General features: G+C 40.9%; 1 protein-coding gene across 8 annotated transcripts in view; it reads left to right on the top strand.

Annotated features, from left to right (window-relative positions):
• SCAI (suppressor of cancer cell invasion) overlaps nucleotides 1-25069 on the top strand; it is a 2763600-nt gene that overhangs the window by 643241 nt on the left and 2095290 nt on the right. For all 8 annotated transcript variants that reach the window (XM_044058030.1, XM_044058027.1, XM_044058025.1 and 5 more), the window contains one exon: nucleotides 12294-12433. The gene's annotated coding sequence lies outside the window, so the exon portion shown is untranslated. The remainder of the gene's footprint in view (nucleotides 1-12293; nucleotides 12434-25069) is intronic.

Raw genomic sequence — 25069 nt, 5'->3', positions numbered from 1 at the left:
CTGGCTAGGTACATGCCAGTGGGGGCATTTTATTCAGAGATGGGTCTGATTAAGGGCTGAGTACAGTGATACTGTTGCTTCCTTGGACCTGGATGCCATACCCTTGCTTGATGAGTTGGGCAACATAGAATGATTTTCTTACTGTCTTGGCTACATGTTGGTCGAACGTCATATTCCTGTCTGCACATGTTCTCAGATCCCTAACTATCAAGTCCACTCTTAGGGGTGTTGTACTGATGATGTAATTATCTTTGGTGGACACTTTCTCAAAGGGCACTGTAATGCATTTCTTTGCATTGAGTTTTAATCTGTGGCTTTTGCCCAAGTAATTGTTGTGTTAATTCCTCTTGCAGAATGTTGGTGTCTTGGGGAAATGTATGATAGCTCCCAGTTTGCAGTCATGTGCGAACTCAGTGAGCTAAAGGCCTTCAACAGTAGCCTTGATGTCCGAGAAATATATGCCAAGACAGGAGCAGGCCTAAAACGGAGTCCTAGAGTATTCCACTGGTGAAAAGTCTATTGGTGGAGGTGGTCTCACTGATCCTGACTTTTTGGGTGTTATCTGTGAGCCAGCTGGCAATCCAGCATGTTGTGTAGGGAGTTATGCTTAGTTCTGAGAGTTTGTCAACAGTGCCTGAGTGGAGTATTGTATTGAACGCCTTGGCCAGGTCAAGGTAGGCGGTATGCAACACTTTCTCCTCATCCATAGTCATGTTAACCCTCTTGAAGAAGTCCACCAGGTTAAGTAGGCAAGACTTTCCCTTAAGAAAGCTAACCAGGGATGGGTCCAATGTCTCTAGGTTGCCAGTGTCCTTATTGATCATTTCCATGGTAATTTGGGTTTGCAGTGTTCTCCCATGTTGGTGAGTACTAGGTCTGATATGTTTGTTCGTCAGTTTAGAAAGTACACTATCTGGTCCAGGGTGTTTGTGCTGAAGTCCAGTTTATGCTGTGCCTGTGATTTAGAGGCAGTGTACATTTCCCAGTCTGCAGAGTGGCAGTTAGTCTCCCATGAATAGGGTATTTGGTTGGATGGTGAGCACCTCCTAATAGGTCTAGGTAAGAGTTGTGAGCTTCAGGAGACAGAGGATAACTTATTACTGGCCAGTAGATGGTAGGGAACCTTGTCTATGGAGACTTGGAGGAACTCCAGGGAATCATCCTGTTTAACCAACCTAGAGTTGTATTTGCTGCTAATATAGATTGAAACACCTTCAGCTTTAGCTCCTCTCTGTGCTGCTGTTCGTTCAAATGTGTGGAAGACACTGTAGCCTTTCACTGCCAGGGTACTTTCTGCAGCATTCAACCAAGTCTCGGTAACAGCACAAATGTCTGCATTCTCCAGAATGAGGAGAGCTTGTAGGGTTTGGAGTTTCTTGTTTAGGCTCCTAGCATTGATCAGTAACACCTTAAGGTTGCATTGATTTTTTTGTTATGTTGGTAGTTTTGTCATTTTGATATTGCCTAAAAAAGGCTGTAAGGGGATGGATAGAGTTTGTCGATATCCAAAAGCCCGGCAGGACAGGTGCCGACCATCCATAGCAAAGCAAAGTAAAGTGGTCTGTTAACCATGTCTTCCCATGCTGATAGATATTGGATTTTCTTGGAGTGACAACAGAAATTAAGCCAGTTATTGAAAGCAGTCATTTTCTCTTCATACTGTAGCATCATCCTTGGTGAATGCTGCTCAGTGTAAGGCACATACCCATCTGTGACACATACTCAGAGAGATTTATAATTTCTCTTTTCATATAGTCCAGTGAGGTACACACCAGGTCATTTACACCCATGTGAACTATGATAGAATCATATTGGTACCTGTGGTGGAGTGACCTGAGTGTGCATGTGATACTGCAGATCCTAGCTCCAGATAGGCAATTAACCATGATCTTCTCCTTGTCCATCCTGGTGAAGGGAGTATCTGAGTATTGTACAATAGAGTCCCGTATGAAAAGATTACCAGGTAAAGTGTTTGCTTGCCTTATGGGCTTTGTTCTTGGGGGAATCATAGGAAGTAGTGTTAGGTGTTACTTTTTGGTGTGTGCTTTAGTGATTGCTGAGGGTAGTTGTTACGGTCTGATGCCTTAGGAGGTTTTAGAGGTTTGGAGAGATTTCATTTAAGTGCCTCAGGATGAGGTATATGTGTTTGGTGAATGGTATGTGTGAAGGGATGTAGTGTGTGTGTGTGTTTAGACAACCTCATTTGTGTGATTTTTGCCTCCAAGGAAGTTACATATGCACATCTCCTGCATACTGTGTTAGTTTCTTTTAAGGATAAAAAGGTTATCTAAGTATGTGAGATAATTACTACTTTGTCTCGGGATGCCCGTATCTACCAAGCTGAACAGAGACATTAGGGAACTGCAAATCCATGTTGTCACAGCATGTATTAGGGTCTTAGTTTTGCAGGAGTCACCTGATTGGTGTGTAGGGTGAAGGCTAGATGTTAGTGCTATAATCTTAGTGCTGCATGACACTAGCTGCCATAAGCTTAGCTCCATGCAAAGCCTTTCTGTGTTATGGGTTAAAGTCCTAAGTACTAGCTTTATTTGGTTGCTACTATACAGGGCACTGCTAACCACCAGTGAGCAGTGAACAGCTCTGCGAAAACATGCTTGATTTACAGCAGACAGGAAAAAGCTGAAAACTAGCTCCCTCTGGCAAATAAATGACGGTGCTTTAAGCTCCTTGGAGTGCCTCCCAACTCAGCGAGACCAGGTAAACACCTTCTGCCACAAGATGGATGATCCTGGAACTTAATGTAAAAGCACTGCAAAAGTAGCTCTCAAATGCAGATTAATACCCAACTAACTCCTTAAAAAGCTCTCTGATTGATGGAATAGCACCATTTTAAGCCTCCCTGTGTGTTTTTCAACTTGGAATGACTAGGCTACTTAACTACTGCCACTAGAGTAGAAGTTCCAGTCTTCTTAATTTAACAACATACTTTGGATAGCCAAAAGTGAAAAGGACCAACTAGCTAACCAAAAGTGAAAAGGACCAACTAGCTACAACAAATAATTGAAACTTTAAGCTCCCTTGTGTGTTTCCCAGCTCTGACTGATCAGGCTACCTTTCTTCTCCCACTAGAATTGCAGACCCAGCCTTCTTAATGTAAAAACTCACTTTAGTTAGTCAAAAGTGAAAAGGTATCAGAAACAAATTAAATAACTAGCTACAACAAGTAGTTTTCACTTTAAGCCTCTGTACAGTTGCCAGCTTGGACAGACCAGGCTACCTTTCTACTCCCACTAGAATTGCAGTCACAGTCTTCTTAATGGAAAAACACACTTTAGTTAGCCAAAAGTGAAAAGGTATCGGAGACTAGTCTAAACACTACTTACACGTAATTGCAAGGTGATTCAAAGGCAGAGAAGCCCGCAATGAGGGAGATGTGCACTTCAAGGCAATTTCAAAGTACACTAACAGTCTAAGGGGAGGGCCTTCCCAGTTTCTTATGTCAGTAACCAGTAAGACAAGCAGAGGTGATAAGACTGGGAGGAGCTTCTAGAGCCAGATATACAATAGAGGCAGGCAGCTCATAAGCCTTTAAATATAAAACCAGACAGCAAACGAGAAAGTGGGAAGGAACCAAACTCAGAAAAACACATAGGCCCAGATGAGAAACTAAAAAGCAATGCAGACTATAAAAATGCCTTAAATTAGTAGTTTTAACTTCAGATAAAGAGCAAAAAACACACAAAACTGATTTAAATAGAATAAGTGTAGTTATAAATATATTTAAAATTTACTTCTCTGAATGCAAAAATATTATCCAAATGTTTTTTAATCAGCTTGCAGCAGTCTCAACACTCTAAAAGAATACTAGGCTAACTGCACTGATTGTCTTCTTTAGGTCTAGCCAACAACCTGTGGTCACAATCAAGCCCTGTACCTTGTGTCTATGAGGCAGAGAGCTTAACCATATTACCAAACCCACCATGGTGGCGGACACTTTGCTGGGAAGCTCCCACACAATGTAGGGAGCATGGTCCCATTTAAGAGGGAGCTCCATATCAGTCATCCCCTAGAGGAGGGCAGTACTCCTGGATTGAAAGTCCTCAGACTGAAAGCTACTTCCTGTGTCCTCTCCTCGTCTGTTGAATAACCACTCCTTCATGTGGTACATAAGCAAAAGGGCACAAGGTCATACACACTATCGATGGAGGTAGTGCTCATCACATTCTTAGTGGCTCCCATCCTTGGTAAAATGAACAAGTTGATGAACGCATCAAGCTACTACTGCAATCATCTCTTAGATTTTTTTGAATTCGAAGGCTGTGCCTGGTGAGAGTCTTTTACAAGTGGGTTACTCAAAGCAGCATGCATCTTATGCTCCACTTCAGCAGAGTAAGGGTGGTAGGAATAGGTGTCATTTCTCTTCTGTGGTGCAGGGGATTCCATGTATGCATTTGTGTCATTCCCATTGATTCCTCATTTCATCATAATGTTCAGGGGAAACAAGACAAAAACTCATTTTTATCTGAGAAGGGGATGGTTTCAAGTTCTTGGGTCTTTTGTAATATAGGAAACTTTCCCAGTCCCAGCGCATGATGCAACAGCTTACTCTACCTCACATCCTGGCTTTTGATTTACACCTCTTGATCCCGACAGATGTGCTGGTGGGCATGATGATGCAAGTCTTGGCTACTAAGAAGCCTTCCTGTCAACAAGCCTGTACATCTAGATGAAGAACTATCTTAATTCTGATTGGGAAGTACTATCTTCACTCTTTGGTCAACTTTCAGGTAAAATAACTTTCAGGCAAAATGAATTATCTTATATACATAAATTAGTTGACCTTATTTCATGGTAAATGTTTTTCCTAGCAGGCTGCTCATCATTATCTCTTCCCCTAGATTCAAGTCTTGGTAACCGGAAAAGAAACGAGATAGTGAGTACTGTGGAAGTACTTAAAAATAAAATAAAACCAAAATTTTTGACAGGGCAATGTAGACTATATTTTAATTACCACAGTTTAAGTTCAGCATGGACCTTCAAACCCTCACATGTAGGGAAAAATGTCTGATCTGATGTTGTCTCTTTCATCCATTCCTCAACTGATGGGTCTGAGATCTGACTTTGGACACATTTTGGACTTAGGCTGCACAGTTCAAGCTCCTCCCCTTACCCATAATCCCCTTCAAATCCTACATTACCTCAGATCTTATTTGCCACTCTGTGTTCAGACATGGTTGAAGTAACTCGAGCATTGGCAGACAAGTGATTTCTTGCTTTTGATACTGTAGCTTCCTTTTCAGTCTTACTTGGATTCATTTTTCTTTTTACTTGTTCTTTCCTTCTCTTGCTAGCCTATCACAAAAATTAATTTCTATTTAGCAGTAATATTTTTATGTTTAAGCCTCATGCCATCTTCCTTTTCTATACAAGACATCTAGTATCTTTCATACCATCGTTGATATTCCTTCCCATTTATCCCCTTATTTTTGATGTTCTTGTTACCATTGCTGGTGTGGTTGCTTCTGTGTGTTGTTTATGCTTTCTGTTGTTGTGTTCCTCCAGTCATGTTAGACAAGCCTACTAGATTCAAAAAGTTGTATTTGCTGTGGCCGTAAAATCCCTAACTCTGATGCTCATTCGGAGTGTGTCTGTTGGCCTCACACCTCAATGAAGATTATGATATTTGCTCAGGGTTTAAGAGTTAAGCTTTGGTTGAATAAAAGATGAAGTTAGTGTTAAAACATTTGCTTCCTACCTCCTCCTCTTCTGTGTCTGGAGTGTCACCTTCTGCCAAAAAGCCCATGGATGAACCTAAAGGAGACAAAGGGGAAAAGACAGCTTTCCATGACTGCTGTCCTCACTCACCTCTGGCTCCACCTGCTAAAGTTCAGAAGACCTCTGAACCAGCTCACTCCTCCACTAAGTTACTTTCTTGAAGGGAATCTGTATTCTCTCCAGAGCTGATCCCTTAAAGATTGCATTCTCCATTCTTTCAAGACAAGACTCTTAGGGCTTTGAGACCTCCAGCTACTTCATCATCCTTCAGGTCTGCTAGGAGTCTATCCAAAGCTGATATGTACAGAATGATGAAGTTCCTCAGGACTCAAATTCAGTTGTGAGTTATTCCTGCTCCATCTCCTATCTGACCCGTAAGCTTTGGACCATCTCGGACCCCTATTTTTGCTCCTACTTTGATCCACCCCTCGGCTTCAGATGTGTCTGATCTGAGACTTCCAGGATTGTGTGTGTCATATCCAAAGGTTTGGTCCTTTTCAACTCCAGCATCTTGTCTGATCCAGCCAGCACCGATTCTATCAGATCTGTAGGGATCTTAGAGCCATAGACTCTGTGCTAGATCTGGGGATAGGGGCTCAACTCTTAGACTCTCTGAGCTGTCTCTTCCTCTTGCAGTTTCAGGATTAGATAGTTCGACTCTGACTTCTGCTTCAAGGCAGGATCAGGTGACTTCATCTCCTAGTAGGTTAGTTCTGGGATCTTCCTCAGCCTCTGCCTTCGAGGCAGTGGAGAGAATTTTCTCCACCCAGCAGATAGAACATCCTTGCCCCCCTTGGGTCCTTTCCCTCCACAGTTGTCTGCCCTGGTTCCAGAACTTGTTCATTCTGTTCCATCAGGACAGCCATTCCATTCCAGTTTTGAGATAGTCCTCATCCAGGACTCCCCATGGACTTCCGGTTCTTCCCCAGGGTATCCCTCTGTGGAATATCTCTGGAAGCACAATTGCAAGAGGAGGCACATTGGCTCGCCCACAGGCGTCTCTGAAAAAGGACATGGACTTTAGCGAAGGGAAGGAGTCCCCAGGTAACCCCTTGAGGTTGTCTCATTTGTGGAGATCCTTGAGCTTCTGAGACAGAAAGATGGTTGGTCTTCTGAAGCCCCTTCCCAGGAGGAGTCCGTGTTTCTTAAGTCTTTTGAAACTGGCTCGGCTGCTTCTTGGCTGGGTCCTCTAGGGGATGAAGTGGTGGATTTGATTTCCCATCGGGCATGGAATGACCTGGATGTGGCTGGACAAATACCTAGTAGCATCCAAAGACCATGCCCACTGGAGCAGAGGTCCCCCAAGCGATTCAGTGATGGTGGCAGTGGCAGCCACTGAAAAGGAACTTGCTGAGGAAAGTCCTACTGTTCATCCCACTAGGAAAGAGAGTGTGTGTATAGCCTTGGGCAGATTCAGGAAATGAATTTATTTGTCAGCAACCTTTGCTGTCTAATTGTTGAATTATTTGGCACACATATCAGGGTTTCAGAGTGACCTGACCAAGGATCTCTCCATGTCTCTTGGGGGTCCATGACTGCTGAGGACAAGAAAACTGTCTTCGCAACTGGCTACAGAGGGTGTTTCTAGAGCCGAAGGTTGAAGCACCACTGTTCAGAGGCATGCCTGGATGCAATTAAGTGATTTTTGTGGAGCCTTTCAAGTTGTCTTTCATTAGTGCTCCTTTTGATGGATTGATTTTGTTTAAGCTCAAAGTTAAAAAGATTTTATCTAGGAAGCGAACAGGATGGGAAAAGTCTGTCTACTGTAGGAATATGTTTTTTTACCCATCAGGGGGCCTTTTCTAAAAACCAGAAATGGGGTAGGAGGATGCGTTTCAAAAGTCGCAAGGGTTTTCCCAGGACTCCTATGGCGATAGATCTCCCTGCAGCAGTGGGGGGAAATCCACTGACAGAGGAGGCCTGCAAAACCAAGGCTTCAGAGGTCTTTTTACCAAGATACCTGATCAGCACTTCTAAAGGATTACCCAACTGCTGCACTCTAGAAGCAGTCAGGGGGCACTTATCTCTGTACCCCGATGCCTATTTGTCCATCGTCAAAGATGTCTGGGTGAAGAGTTTAATTAACAGAGGTTGTTAAATTCCCTTTTCCCATCCTCCCCCAATAAAATTAAAGAAAGTTCTCAGTGTACCACCCTACCAAAAGAAAAACACAGCCTTAAAAGTCAAGAAGCTGCTAGCAAAAATAGTCATCCAAAAGGTCATACCAGACCAACAAGAGTTTGGAACTTATTCGAGACTGTTTTTGATGTCAAAGAAAAACAGGGATCACAGGTCAGTTTTTAGACTCAAATCATCTAAATCTCTTCGTAAAACACTCAAAGTTCCAAATTATCATGGTTCAGTCTGTACTTCCACTACTGCAAAAGGGCAATTGGATGTGCTTGATAGATCTGCAGGATGCATACTATCACATCAAAATAGACAGGTAATCTAGGCGGTATCTTTGCTTCCAGCTGGGGGAGGGGGTAGTCGCTTCCAGTTCAGGACATTGCCCTTTGATCTCACCACAGCCCCTTGGGTGTTCACCAAATGTATGGCAGTAGTTGCAGCTCACTTGAGATTGCTAGGATTGTGGGTGTTTCCCTTGACAACTGGCTCCTCACTGCTCCCACCAAACATCTTTTGAGTAATGCCAGAGACTACTTGCTCCATCTGTGCCTCAGTCTGGGTATCACAGTCAATTACAGCAAATCACAACTTTGTCCCGCTCAAGTCCTGGAATTCATAGGTGTGTACATAGATACAGTTTCTCAGATAGCAAGACTACCTCAGTCCAGGCTGTCCACTGTTCAACATCAGTCAGCACAACTCTTGTCTCTTCAATCACTCCAGCCAGGTTGGTTTTACAGCTCTTCGGTTTTACAGCTATGGCCGCCTCTATAATACTTGTACCACTGGCAAGATTTTATATGAGAGTGCTACAGTGGGCACTGGCTGATTAAAAAGAACAGCCCATGAATTTTCCCATTCAAATCTATAAGATTTGCAAAGAGCATGCGTCCTGGTGGAGTCATGTCCTAGACGTTCTGCAGAGCTGCCTCTTTTTTGCACCATTGCCCAAGGCCACAGTGACCATGGATGCTTCCCAGCTTGGGGGGGTACTACTTGGGACAGACAGTTCAAGGCACATGCTATCTCTTAGAGGGCTGTCTACACATCAGTGTTCTAGAGATGAAAGAAGTTCTCCTAGTGTAGCAGGCCTTCCAGGATTTTCTTCTTCTGTGTATGATTGTTATACAGACACATAGCATGTTGGTAGTCTGGTACATCAACAAACAGGGTGAACCCACTGTTATCCCTTGAGTCGAGAAGGAATGAGAGTGTGGCAGTGGGTGATCTCTTCCATTTGCTTTCTAATAGCATTGCACATTCTGGGAGAAGTCCAGCGTATTAGTGGACAGACTGAGCAGATCTGTTCTATTGCCTCACGAGTGGTCTCTCAGTCAGTCAGTGATGAAGCTGATATTTCATCATTTGGATCAGCCATGCAACGATCTTCTCGCCTCTTCCCATAAATCCAAATGCAGCAAATATTTTTTCCCTGAGGGGGACGCCATCGAGAGAGAGAGACTCATTCACGACCGGCTCCCCCAGTCTCCTCTGTGGTTATCCACCTCCCCCATTATCCTGAAGTTTCTACAGAAAACATGTCAGTGGAATAGCACTGTAATCCTCATTGCCTCATTTTGGCCGCGACAAGTGTGGTTTCTCTTCCTTTGGCCTTCCTTAATATGCCCTCCTTGATTACGGGATCCCTCTCCAGATCTCATATCTCACCTGTCTGAACTGCCGCATAAGAACATCTAAGCCCTAAAGCTCTCCACATGGTTTCTTCATTTCTAATGATGGCAAGACAGTCCAGACTTTCTTCCCGTGGTTATACACATTTTCCCTTCCTCCCAGAAGGATTCTACCAGGAAAATATACAAGAGCAAATGGAAGAGGTTTTCTGTTTGGGCGCATGAGAGACACTTGGATCCTTTCTCAGCTCCCATTCCAGCCGTCTTTGAGTTTCTTGCTTCAGGTTTTTTTCTTTTAGGAGGGAGAAAGTTATTTTACAGTCCGGGTTCAGTTTGCTGCTATTTCCAATTTTTATATCAGTAAAAATCATTCCTCACTGGTGTATCTTAAGGTGTGCAAAGTGTTCCTAAAGGGTACCTTTCTACACAGATCACCTGCTAAGTATCCCACCCCTCCTTGGGACCTTACAGTACTTTTACAGGCCTTGACATATTCCCCCTTTGAACCATCAGCTAAAATTAGATATAAAGTATTTATCTTGGAAAACTGTTTTCCTAGTTGCTGTTACATCAGCTAGGCGAGTATCTGAACTCTAGGCACCATCTTGTCAGCCACATTACCTAATTTTTCATGAGTACAAAGTTTGAACCAACCCATCGTTTTTACCAAAGGTAGCCTCAGGGAATGTGCTTAATTAGGCTATTAATTTGCTTGTCTTCTTTCCAAAATGTTTTACTAAAGGAGAATATATATGCTTCATTTATTGGATATACTTAGCTCAGATTCTCCCTCTATAGAACTAAAGTTTTCAGAAAAACTGACCAGCTGTTTGTTTCCTTTTCAAAGGCAAAATTGGGTCACTCTGTTTCCAAAGTAACCATATCAAGATGGCTCACTGATTGTATTTCTCATGTCTATAAGGAAAAGGGTTTGACCCTATCAAGATCTCTGAGGGCTCATTCCACAAGGTCTGTTTCTACTACTACTGCATTCTTAGCAAGAACTTTAATAGAAAACATTTGTGCAACTGCCAGTTGGTCTAATGTTCACATTGTTAGTATTCATTACAGATTGGATAGTTAGTTTTTCAAGGGACAGGGCAGCATTTGGTTCTGTCACCCTCCGGGAATATCCTTCCATGTAGACCACTCTGGGGTTCAGCAGCTGGGGATTCTATCCACTCCTCAACTGATGGGTACTCACCATAATAACGCACCTGTGTTGTCCATTTTCGTCCTTTCTCAACTTTCCTCCCTCCATTTTCCCTTCCATTTATGGAAAATTTATATATGACTCTCTAGTGTGACCCGAGGGATGTTCTCTGTTGTTTTTTCCCCTTTTTTTTAGCTCCAGATTTTCTACTATCTTGACTGTGGTATCTTGATAGTATCTCTTTCTGTCTTTATGAATATTCATGGTATTCATTCCTTTGGACTTGTAAGACTGAAGGCCAAACTCAATCTGAGGTCATTCAGTGTTTGGGTGGGATTTTGGGAAAAGCGAGGAGCTTGAGCTACATATTCTAAGTCTGAAAATTGGCCAAATTGGATCCAAGACCCATTAGTTGAGGCAGGATAAAAACAGACAAAAGAGATGTATTGTTATGAGGAGTACATCACTTTTGCTTTTTTCACAAAGACATAGTGACTGTCAGGACAATCCATATTCCATTCCAAAGATAGCTTAGGAGTTGTCCTTGAACCAGTCTAGTATTATCCCAGTTGTGTTTCTGGGATCAGAAACTAGGGGGAAGGAAGGCCCTTTACACCTAGCTGCTCATACTTTACCAGACCTGGCTTGAGTTTAAGAGGACAGATCAGTTGTTCATGTCTTTTGTGCCAAAGTTGTATCTCTGCATTATTTTATCCATCTAAGCCGTAACTGCACCCCAGCAAATGCTGCAGCCATAGCTCATTCCATTAATGGAGTACCTGTCTCTAGTGCATGCTTTAGGAACTTCTCCTTTGCAAGTTTCTGTGCTGAAGTCACTTGATCTTCATTTCACATTTTTACGAAGGATTATTGTCTCAGCAGTGACTCTGACTCGGGCTCCATTTGGGAAGTTATTAGTATAATGCCCAGTTATCAGAGCATTATGCTTGTGCAGTCCTCTGACTCCTTCCATCATGGTGGTTTTACTTTGGTTTCATCAAAAAGGCTCATCAGCATTGGCTGTGATAGATGAATTCTTACCATACCAGTTGATCTGTGAGAAACTCTCCTCGACAATTCAGGAGTGACATCCTTCCTTCCCCGTACGTAGTTTCCTTCTCTGCCAAGGTCATCTGTTGGAGTTCCTTTTAAGTATATACTTGTTATTTCTTGTTCAATAATATAAATATTAAATCATCAATGTTAATTTGAAAGAAGGCACTCACCTCTGCTGTCACTGGCTGAACTGTTGAAATCATTAGATATTGTCTGTTATTTAGTGGGCAAATTGCATTGTAAACCATAGCAGCATGAACATGCAGAAATTTTCAATTATGGGGTCTTGTAGTTATAAATGATTAGTTGTTATCAGTAGAAAATCTGTATTCAGCCAAAGACCTATCAAAGAGGGTCCTTTCTTGGATCAATCGATACAGTAAGAATGAATGTGTTATTTGTGGTGTGTGTCCTTATGCCGATATATTTCCAGTGAGTTTTAGCCAAATACCAGAGCACACCTTAACCAGAGAATTATTTGCAGTTTGAATTATATTGCTTTTCTTTTGTAAAATAGAAGATTGCCTCTAATTTTTTGAGTAGTACATATTTCACTTTCACATACTCTACTTTGTTTCCTTTAATAGCTGACGTATGGACCCTTAGCTTCTAGCATGCAAGGTCTGACCTTACAAAGCGAAGCTGAAGGACAGTGCCTGGATGATAGGAGGAATACAGCTTGAAAACATTTGGGAACATCAGTGTTTCTTGTGCAGCATTCAGTTTGGTGAGAAGCATAATTCTGTATTTCTGTAAACCCATGTTTGCCTTAGCTCTTTATATTTACTAGTTTTTCAGGAGTGTAGGTTCTACAGTTATTAACATATTTACAACAATTTGGGAGTTATGAAGTCATTAATACATCATGTAATTATGCCCATCTTGCAAATTTCTGTGTTTCTACAATTGCTGATGCTGGTCTTATACTAGAAGTCCTCATTAAGATGCATGTTTAATTACAAGGCTCCTCTACTCTTGCTTTATTAAACTGTTTTAGTAGCACATAGTCCTCTGAAACATTCAGTGAAAGTACAGTAGGGGCTCTGTCTTGAACTGTTTAGTGATATGGAGTGGCTGATGATCTAGCTTTTTACCAATGAATTTTAGCAGCTTGTTTCTGTCACCTGTTTAGGTCATTTCTTTCTGTACAGTTTCTCATGCTGTTTTCAGAACTTAATTCTTAAGTAAATTACACTTCATTACCCCATGTCCCAAGTGTGTGTCTCCATCCAGCTGCTTTCACGCTACAAAAAAGTGAAACAAGCACATATACCTTCTGCAACAGCAGCAGTAGTCAGACTTATCATATCTCACTACCTAAACAACTTGCACAGCTGAATTTCACCTGCAGTTGGCAAAAAGTACACAAGCAACAAATAGTTAAATCTATTGAAACAAGCACATATACCTTCCTGCAGCAGAGTAGTCAGACTTATCATATCCCACTACCTAAAGAACTTGCACTGCTGAATTTTACCTGCAGTTGGCAAAAAGTATACAAGCAACAAATAAAGTTAAATCTATGTAAGGCAATATGCAAATAACTTAATTTAAGTCTAGTATGCATTGTTTTGTAGTGTTGAATCTGCTGGAAGGATATCCCCCACTCCCCTCACTCACCCACACTCATAGGCCTTTTACTGCTGAAGGTGAAGCTACTTTAACACTTCAGCATATTTCACTCTTATCAGCATACTATATCCCTGGAAAGACATTGAAAAGCCCATAACTATAAACTTAGATGCTGTGAGTCGAGACAAGTATTTAGAGTTCAGACAACTTGTCTTTTGTATTCATGAACATCCTTACCTCACTGATTGTTTATGGTGGTAAACCATCTGGAGGTTTTCTTCCCGCTCTGTTCGCTCCGCTCCCCTGCCCTTCCCCCATTTCCAATCCTCCCCCAGCACCGCCACTCTTAACCCAAGCAAACCACTCCTCCGCATTCCTATGATCCAATTACATGCAACCCAACCTTGTCCACACCCACATTTCATGCACAACTTACTTTCTTTTATTTAGCCAAACTTATCTGCTCTCCCTTACATCCATCCTCTTGAATTCACATGCCCACTGCTATACTTTTTTGCATCTTACTCTACTGTACCATCACAATACAATCACCACCTCAAACTATTTTAAATTAACTCCAAGCTTACCACCTTCTCCTCTAGTATACACACAAACTAGCATTGCACCATAATTTTACTACTGACCAATCACATCAACCCCACCCATCCTTATCACAAACTGCAAGGTAAAACACCTAACCACATTATCAAAGACCACTCTGAAGTCAAAACATTGCAACATTACCTACATCTGCACACATATCACATAACAGTCTTTATTTACACATGTACTACATTAAAGCACACAAATTCCACTTTTAATATTTTTAAACCCACTATTACAGTTGACATGCTCCTCTTAACTTGCCTAGCCTCGTTACTCTTAATTCTCAACCTCACTACAGCTATATCTTTGCATACCCCCCCACTCCAATACACATCAACAACCTCCTCTAACCTTCTCCCCAATAAACATCACAGCTTCTCACATATCTCCTCCCAGCTTTTCCCCTATACCCTCCCATTCTTTTCAAGCCACAAACTGGCCTTCTCACCTCCTATGAAACCACACTTGACACCAGTACTCTCATTGAGGAATAAAAAAAACTTCCCATGGTACGCATTTCTTATTACCTATCTACTCAAATGTGGAGACATACATCGTAACCCTGGCCCACCCTGTAATCCTAACCACAAGAGTAACACCAAAGATTTAAACATACTTACACTTAACCTTAGAAGTATATGTAATAAAATAGCCCCACTGCATGCCTGGATTGATCAAAATAAACCTGACATAGTAGCCCTTACTGAAACATGGCTACATCCCAATATAAGAGACTCAGAAATAATAAAGCCAAACTTTGCAATAACCAGAAGCGATATATCTAAAAAAAAGAGGGAGGGATAGCACTTCTATATCCCTCTACACTCAATATCACACCCTTTGTCACCTCACAGCAAGACGTTGTCCCATTCGATTCTCAGCTAGAGCGTCTTCTGTGTGGACACATGCGTGAATGAGCGTGCCTTTGTTGAAGGTTGTACATCAGGGCTGGTAACTCGGCACATAAAAATCCACTACCAAACATTAGCGGACCGGAGTTCCACTGTGGCGACCTCTAACCGGGATGAGCCGAAAGACACACAACAACCAGTAATATACCCATCTTTTCCAGTGCTGAGGTACTAATCTCCTTTTTGAACCTCAATATATCAAAAATAATTTGCATAATACTGATATATATCCCACCAGGTAACAATATACCAGTGTTGGAAAATTTTTTATCCTGGACATCCCAAACAGTAAACCCTGAAACAATAGTCTTAGGAGATGTAAATATAGATTGGAAAACCATAGTTTCCAACTCCCCCACAAATAGTATAAATCTGTATAGTTTTTCTCAGCTTATCAGTGCTCCAACAAGATACAGCAAAGATCTTAACTGCCAGTCCACCTTAGACTGGATTCTAGTATCCCACCCTACTAATTACCCCTCTTCTGGTACACTGCCTAGCTCCCTGAGCGATCATCTACCAGCTTACTCCCTTAGAACAAACTCCCAACAACTAAGAGTACACACTATAAAATCAGTTAGGAACTCAATTCATTTTTGTCGGCATACATTCAGCAATCTCACACAGGAAATAGACTGGACACCCCTTAAACTACTCCTTAATGATGCTGTACTATAACACCACCTTCCTTCACATACTTAATACACTAGCTCCCATTCATATGAAAAGAATCAAAAAGAACTTGACACCATGGCTGTCTAAGGAATGTAAACACCTGATGAAGCAAAGGGACCTAGGCTGGTCAACCTGGAAACAAAACAAAAATGAACAAAATCATGTTAATTTCAAAACACTACGTAACAAAGTGACAAAACTAATCAACAGAGATAAAAAGTCATATTATTCCCAGCTTCAATTCCAGTATAAAATCAACCCCAGTCAATTTTGGCACTCCATATCTTCTCTACTTAATCCTGGAAGAAATGGAGAGCACACCCTATCACCTGATACCCCTCCATCACAAATAGCCGAGAACTTTAACAAGCACTTCATAAAAATCCATTTCAAACTTGCTAGCACCCCTAAAGCTGCCCCCCCACCCTTCATCCTATTCAGACACTGACCCCAGGCCATCAACTACTTCTAACCCTGTCATTACTAACCCCCATACTCAGTAAAATGTCATACAAACCCCATTCTCATTTCAGCCCATACCCACTGAGACCATTAAGAAACTGCTACAAAAACTAAATCCCTGCTTTACTTCATCCGACAGTCTCCCCCCATACTACCTCAAACTGGCTGCTAACTCAGTCGCCTACCCAGTCAGTATCCTTATAAATAGGTCTTTATCCGATTCAGAAGTACCTGCCATATGGAAACAATCTCACATCACCCCCATCCACAAAGGAGGCAACTCTTTTGATCCATCCAATTTCCGTCCTATATCCATATTGTCACCCATATCCAAAATTCTCGAGAGACGTATCCATCAGCATGTACTGCAATATCTATTGCAAAACAATATTTTAACCTAAACTCAACATGGCTTCCGACCTAGCCATAGCACAGCTACAGCCCTATTATCTTTTACAGACACCGTGAACAAGGCCAGAGATGCAGGATGCTATACAGCCTCAGTATTTCTTGATCTCTCCAAGTCCTTTGACACAGTGTCTCACCCCTTACTTTTGAACACACTGTCTAATTTAGGCTTCTCACATAACACAGTAAAATGGTTTTAGAGCTACCTCAAGGATTGTAAACAAGCAGTGAAATGGTCCAACAAATTCTCACCCCTTCTCCACAGCCCTACTGGAGTCCCCCAAGGCTCCATCCTAGGACCCCTGCTCTTCAACATTTTCACAAACAACCTTCACACTGCCTCTCACCGTGGGACCCTCATTCAGTATGCTGATGATTCCACCATAATCTGCACTGCTCAATCACTACCAGAACTAGCTAACTAACTTACAAACTAAATTAACTAACTTACAAAATTCTACCCTAAGCAAGTTGGAACAGTGCTACAACAAAGTTGCAAAGTTTGCCACAAACTCTAAATATCACACACACCACTGTAAAGCACTCCTAGAATTAAACTGGCTTGAACTACCCAACCAACTTGCCGTTATTCAGCAATCCACCTTTCACAACCTTATTTTCAAGCCTACTGCCTGCTCTGCACTAGCCAATCTAGTCGCACCTTACACACCAAATCGATCCCTACGATCAGAAGCCAAAATCTCTTAGCTATCTCAAAACCCACAAGAAAAACCTGGTCAATCTCTGTATTCATACTGTGTCTCTGTACATTGGAATTCACTACATCTAGTTACCAGGTTTATTCCTGGCCTAACCAATTTCAAAGCCCTTTAAAAAATCATCTCAAAAATACATGGCTGTGCTCCTGCATAAAGCCTGTATAATGCTCAGGTCTTCCTCTTCTCGCATTTCAATCCCTCACAAGACTGCAAGATCCTAAAGGTCTTCTAACTCCTTCTCTGCTTCTAATCCATATCCTTAAGCTACTGCTCAGGCTTCATTGCTTCTATTCTTAACTCTCTCTCGCTATATGTCTGCATCACTGACTTTCTGGCTGCTGTTTCTATGTCATGTATGATGAGAGTTACTATTATTGTCTGTAATGTTTTAACTGTATAGAACTGTTTAGATGTGTAGCAGTTTGTTCTTTCAACTTATTTTTTTGTATAGTATTTCTAACGTCTTTATTGTATTGGATTATAATGTATTTGTATTGTACTTTGTACTGTATGTGGAGCTTTTCTCCACGGGCCTCGGCTGAAAACGGGTTCTGTCAGACCACCCCGGTAAACAAATGTCAAATAAATAAATACCATTTGAATTACTTAGCTGGGCTGAGAACCACACCCCTAAAAACTGAGACCATGTAAATGTACTGATATGTGCACATACTTGTGTTTGCTTCTTGCCTTCCTTCTGTGTTGGGCAATGAATGAAGCCAGACACAGAAGACACACTGGGTCAGTTTTGCGAGTATCTGCAGATGTTGGAGACAAAGGAAGGCAAGCCTTGTATATGACTGTATAACAGCTTCTTTTTTAGTACAAGGCCCTGAGGGATATGTAAATTAAATAATGTAGGAACACGTGTGTTTGTGCTGAAATCTAGCCTTCTAACGAGAAAGTGGCTGGAAAGCTGATTGGGCAGAGGAGTGGAAGATGGTGTTTAATACATTACCTGATATTTGAATGCCTTTTACTGTGGATAACTGTTGGGATTTCCTGTTCTGATATCCCATCTGACACATTTCTAAAATCTTCAAAATTTCCTTTACTCAGGATTTGTATGTATGCAGCTGGTGCATATTGTGATATTTTGCGATGAGGAGGACATATTCAACCACTGAGCTCCCTTGTTCTTTTATGCTACTTTTGCACCTCAGATCTCATTCCTACCAAACACTATTTGAAAGCCTCTTCATTCAATGCCTAAAATGTGCAAACTTTCAAAGTATTCCTGCAGTCACCATATTGCAAACTAGGATCTATGCTAACACTGTTTAGTGTACTGGGGAAGTACATTCCATGAAACATGACAGAAATGTTAGCTCTTCAGCTCATTAGCCCACAGTAGTTGATGACAGACATTCACAGAGCAGATTGATACACTGGAGAAGGTAAATGGTCCCGAGTCTACACATCAAGCCAAAGCCACCTCCTGCAAAGTTTGTCCATGAGATGGGCTTGCTGTCTAAGGGATCAGACTCTTACTAGTAGGATGGCAAGAGGAGTGCAAGAACTGTGCCCAGAATCCAATTTGGAGAGTGCTTTCCAGGTGCCAGCTTTGAACTTTGCATTGGAGCATCCAAAGCATGACTTCACCCAAACAGTTCACACTGAGATTACTTGATTTATTACGTGACAGCTCATTAGTGGAACTTGTGATTGGGAGTTTGTTCCACTGGCATCCTCCTGAGTCAAAGGAAACTCATCAGCTGGAGTTGATGGGATTTCTGCATGAATTACACCCAAGTAGATGGAACAGTTGTTAGACATATGGGTGCTGCTTGACATCTGGTGGGTCTTGCGTGTACAGGAATGCACCCTTAAGCAAATTGGACACCTGTACTATGCCTTGCACAGGCCTCATATGACCAGATGTCACTTTTGGAGTGTACTCTCCAGATTTTGGGGCCTTGTTGCCTAATGTTTTAGGCAGATTTAAACCATCCCTTTCTGGGGCTGTAGATGGAGGATTATCTTTCTTTACCCATGCTTCCCGCAGGCAATAGGATTCTGAGGATCCTGCAATCTTTGTCAGGGACAGGCAAGGGTAACTAGACATTCCCTCCCCTATAGCTATCCTCCAGATAATCCTCCCTTTGGGAAGACTATCAAGTTAATGAAGTCAACTTTGGACTGGCCTTTCACTCCTTTGTTTAACCATATTTAGAAAGAAGACAGTTATATGGTGAAGAAGAATGACCACCTGTAAGGCCTTTCTCCTTTACCATATATCCTGTCCTTATGTTTGTCATGTTTTTAGCTTGAAAACATCTTGATTCAGCTACTTGTGTTCCCAAGAATGATCTCCTCCATAAACGCATAGCAAAGTGAAAGCATTTCTTGACCAGGGAAGTTTTCTATATGAGCCTCATAGGTACAACTGATCACAACATCTCTACACCTTACCACCCAATACTTATGACAACATTTTGAACAGGAAAGGCAAGAGGGTGTTTCTTTGCTGCTTTGGAATTTTGATTCCTCAGTGGTCTATCTCAACTTTCCTGTGGAAAAGTCGATAGAACTTTCCAATCCTGAGATCAAGGAGACTCTGGGAAATAGTCCTGAGATCAAGGAGACTCTGGGAAATAGTTCTGAGACAGTTTCCACAGTAGATGACCAGATATGTTGCTGCAATTTTTATTGTGCTTGTGCTGAAACTAAAGCACAAGGCTCAGGTAGTTTATTTATTTTGTTTTACTTATTGTTTGTTGACCAAGTTAGTCCCACTAGGGTAATAGCCTCTTTTCAGGGGAGACCCAAGGTGGTATTTATACTACTAGAGGAAAGTTGTCCAAGGTCATCAGGGAATTTCCCCTACTCTGTGGCTGTTGTGCAGAGAGAGTGTTGTTGATGCAACACTTCCTGCTTCTGTTCCTGGCACAGTGGCAGCTTGGAGAAGCAGGGAGAAGAAATGGACTTATCAAAGAATCATGAGGAATTACATTTTTTTCGAGAAGACAAGCAAATCTTATAATATAGAAGATAAAATTGTTATATAGGATAACATGGTCGTGCCTATGTTGGGAATGCTAATGAGTGAAGCAAAGACAGATGAGCCTTTGGGAGAGGGAGAGTCAAGTCATAATAATGAAGAGAAGGTGGTCGAACCTTCTCAAAATCAGTGTGCTGTCATGATGGATTTGGAAAAAAGTTTTCAGCAGAATCTCTTTAGGAGGAAGATTCAACACAAGCGTATGTTGTTACAACCCTCTAACTGAGAGGGTTGTGGGATGATTTACTTATGGACTTGGAAATATGAATGAACCTGAGTGGTTAGGATATTTCCTGGGGAAAAATAATGGCCAGGATACAGAAGAAGAATGTTCCACAAGTAGAAGAGTCTACAGTGAAGAAAAATAAATCCTAAGACACAAAATGGAATTTAGTTAAAAAAAGAAATTCTATTGGCAAAAGTGTATGAGAGAGAGTAAAAGAAAAAAGTATAGCAGAACATAAAAACAAAAAGTGAAAGGAAAAGGATGCAAAATAATACCAACGAGAAGACATTACAACTTGTACAATGTTAGCAACAAATGACAGTTTAAAAAGTCTAGTAAGGAGGATAAGCATCGTTGAGTGGTGCAAACAGCAGAAGAGTGATATTATTATATTGGAAGATACTAGATTTATAACTAAAGAAGAGAGACACTAAACCTAAGTATGGTGGGAAAAAAACATCATCCGGAAATTAGGAAGAGAGACTTGTTCAGGGGTAGTTATTTTATATAAGGATACAATAAAAAATATTGGATATTACATTTGTTATAATGAGTAGAACAAAAATTCTTGATGTAAGATGGAAAGGTCAGGTTTTCAGAACGATTGCAATTTATGCATGTGTGACAAAAAAAGAGAGAGAGAAGAAATGTTTAAAATTTGATTCAGTACATTGCCATAAATATGGACATAACTGTGGGTGATTTTATTTGTAATTTAACACAACAGAAAAAGAAAGCTTATGAAAATAGCGTGGTAGATACTATAAAATATGGACAACTGCAGATTTATTAGAAGAGTGCATGGACTTATAGTAGAGGAGAACAAAAACTGAGAATATTTCTTAATTTCATCTGGGTTACTAATAGAAGAAGAAGGTATTTTGATGACAAGTTTTTCAGATCATTGAGCAATTTGGATTACATTAAAGGAAATGCAAAATATATAAGAATATAAAAGAAAATAAAAATAATTAATGAAGTTAAATGAGATGAGAAAAGGAAAATTGATATACTAAATTTATGGCATCACATGTAGAAAAGTGAGACTTGTACGTGGACTGGTCAGAATGGTGGTTGTGTTTTAAGCAGAAGTATAAAACTACAAGAAGTTAAGTAATGATACTTTTGACAGCTTAGAAATGAAGTTTTTTTTATCAAGGAACAAGAATTATATAATTTAAATAAAATGAAAATAAAACATTTACTGTACAAGCAAAGATATTTCCTTCATGGGAAAAAAGAAGAAATTGGACCATATTTGAGCAAATTTGTTTAAAGAAAATCACAGCATTATGAGAGAAATGAAGAAAACAACAGGTAATAATGCACAATATGCCAAATAATGGTATGGAGATAGTAGAAAAACATATAAAAGAAATATTTAAAGGACAGACAATTTCAGATAAAGATAATAAGGATTTGGAAAAGAAAATTGTGGTTAAGGAATTAGAAAAATATTAAAGGCTGTTAATCTAGAATCTGCAGTGGGCCCGGATGGAATAGAATACAGGATGTATAAAAATATGACAATAATACAAACATATAAATGCTTTCTAATAGTATTAAACAAATGGTTAAACAAAGGATTTCAACATAAAGAATTATGTAGTGGAGTAATTAAATTTATATGGAAAAAAGTTAATAAATAAGAGATGCAGAATTGGAGACCTGTAGTCTTAAATAACACTGACTGTAAAGTTTTTTATGAAAATTTTACAAAAAAAGAATGGAAAAAATAAGCTTATAAGTGGAAATATGCATAGTATAAAAGAAAAAAAAAAGAGTGCAAGAATTGCTACTAATAATCAGGGAGATAATAGACATGTTTTATATAGAAAAGATCCTGTCAAAATTATGGTGGGTGATCTAAGCAAAGCCTTTGACTCAATTCAACACAATGTGTTATGGGAAATATTCAAAGCATATAACATAATTAAGATAAGAAAGGTCTGTATTACAGCTTATAACTTGTGTTGTTAAGTTGTTAGTAAATGTCTGGTTAAGTGAAGAAATACTGCTTAAAAGGGTAGAAGACAAGGATGTCCATTGAATAGCATAATATTTGCAATGGTAATGAATGTGATCTCTACACATGTTAACAGAGAAATGGAAATCTTGAGGTATGTATCTAAGGAAAATATAGCTATGCCGGTTATGTTATATGCAGATGATATTATAATTAAGAAAAATATAAAGGAATGAGTAGAGTGATAAACTATTTACAGGAATATCTACAGGTGATAGGATTATATATAAATAAAGAGAAAAGCCAAGGATTAGGCTTTGAAGGAATGTTAGGAGGTATTAAATTTAATATGCTGAACATATGTGCTTGGAACATGTGTTAGAAAACAAGAAAATACAGAACTGGTATGGAAAGAATAGAGAGAAACAATGAAAAGTACCTTGTATGTTCTGGAAATCATATCATTTAAGAAAAAAATGTAATTCAATATTACTAGCAAGAATTGCATATATAGCAACTATTTTAGTATACCTTTAATATATGACAAAAAAGTTTACATCATATGTTATGTTGTCCTATATCGCCTTCATTCTTACATGTGGGTTTGGAGCTGATCCTCTGCTCTGACTCGGCCGATTACAGAAGCTCGAAGTCTCTAAGTTGACTCGTGGCAAGGTAGATATCCCATAATGCAGTGGTATCATTCCTCAGATCTCGTTTTTTACATTTTTTCGTACTTGTAGCTTATCTTCTTAGTAGTTAGTTAGACTATAGTTAGAATACTGTTATTAGACTATAGTTAGCATTGCTGTTGTTTATACAGTAGTTTGTTGTTAAATAGTTGTCGCTGGTTTGTCAACGTTTTGGCCATTGTTCCACAGGGCTGTTTGTTGGTATCCCGTAGTGGTAGTTAATCTATATTTAGTATTGGCTGTTGGCCCTTTGCTGGCTCTTTATGAGTTTTTGATAGTGTGTGTTAATTTTTCAAGACTTGCTGCTGTTTAGTCCATTGTGTTGCTATTAACCTTCTGCCTTTTGTGCCCTTCTCCAGGCTTGGGTATCTTAGTTAAGTATTTTCAAGGGCTAGGCCCATTTAAGTTAGAGGACCTAGTCCTCTGTTAATATTAACTTTGCTTTTATTGTGTGTTGTGTTCCCTTCCTTTTGGCAGGGCTAGGCCCGTTTAAGTTAGAGGACCTAGTCCTTTCTTTAGCTTTACTGTGGTGTGTTAATTCTCTTCCTCCAATAATTAAGCTCCGTTTTCGTTAGAGGACTTAACTAATTCCCTTTGTACCTTTTAGAGTTGTTTTCTGCAATTGGCTAAAGAATCGAAAGAAAAGGACCATAAACCTTCAGGTTTTAAAAAAATGTCAAAAATGCACTCAGAAAATGTGCATTACGAAAGGGCATAGTGTATGTGTCTACTGTTTGGGGGCCATTCACTTACAAGAGACTTGTACCTTTTGTCACACTCTTAGCTCACGAGTCCTTCAAGAAAGGAAAAAAAGCTAATTTAGAAAGGTCTCCTGAATCCTTTCTTTGAGGAAGATTTAAGTAGTTCTTCATCTCAGTCTACAAGGTTTCCCTTTAGCAGGAAAGAAAAGACTGTCAAAAGGCCATCTTCAGTGTCTTCCGAGAAATCTGGACCTCCTGAGAAAATTGCAAAAACTACCAAGGCTCACCTCATCGGCTCCAGTGTCTTCGGAACTGATTGAGGTTATTACAATTGATATGCCTATATCTACCCCAAGTACTTCGTAGCTGAAAAAGGATTCCTTAGCTCGGAGCCGGTCAACAGATATTCCACCGGTCTCCCCTACACTGAGATCACCTGTTTTTCAAAGATCTCGCTCTCCAACCCTTTTTCTTCCAGGTCCTCTAGGAGCCTATCGGATGAAGATGTGGAGAGGGTGGTGCGCAGACTCTTGAAGGTGCAGGGGCTGGCAAATCTGCTCTCGGCTCCTGCCCAACTGGCCTCGGAGCCGTTCAAATCTTTGTCAACCAATAGTCTTCCTTCTCCGAGCCATTCCTGTCTATCGGAGCCAGAATACCCAGTACCGCTTGTAGTAGAACCTTCGGCTCCAGCACCCCAAGTGGCCTTTCTGGAACAGATATCTGCTCCGACACACTCGGTGCCATTTGTAGTGTCTAGGAGCCGAAGTTCGCCAGTCGGCCCCGAGGGGGATTCTCGGACCCGAGTCTCTTCGGTACCAAGTCTACTTCTCGGTGCATATGCTTGCTTGAACTCGGCTCCTACATCGGCTTCAGAGCCCATCTCCCTGGAACCGGGGGCTACCTCTTCTTCTTTGGAACCGGTGGTGTCGTCAGAACTGGAGGAATCTGCCTTTGAGCTGATGAGGAGTGTGCTGGCCAAATCTACAGCTCTATGCAAGGATGCTGATGTTCTTCCCCCCAAAAGCACGGGCCTCTGTCTTGGTGCCACCCTATCCACAGGACAGGAGAGATCCGCATCCTCAGGAACACCCTCTGGGTGGTCCCCATTTCTTCCCAGACCTCCCCAGAATACCCTTCTGAGGAGCCTCCTCAGAAGAAAACATGCTAAAGGAAGCATATAGACTTCTGACACTGACCTCGAGGAGTCAGAGGGGTCCCCATGGTCGTCCTCTGATATCTCTTTTGTAGATATCCTTGAGATCCTAAAACAGAGAGGTGGCTGGACTACCATCACCCCTTATGATGAGGAGTCAGTGTACTTGAAGGCTTTTGGATCTCAACCTTCAGGCTCTTGGGCATCTCCACCTTTCGAAGAGCTCATGGACTTGGTTAGTCGAAAGTCGTGGGAATCACCTGACACCATG

This window comes from Protopterus annectens, chromosome 16.part0, assembly GCF_019279795.1.
Source record: "Protopterus annectens isolate FY-2018-M chromosome 16.part0, PAN1.0, whole genome shotgun sequence".
NCBI classification, from domain to species: domain Eukaryota; kingdom Metazoa; phylum Chordata; order Ceratodontiformes; family Protopteridae; genus Protopterus; species Protopterus annectens.
Note: the sequence above shows the minus strand (reverse complement) of the source record. Positions and strands in the feature narration are given on the sequence as shown.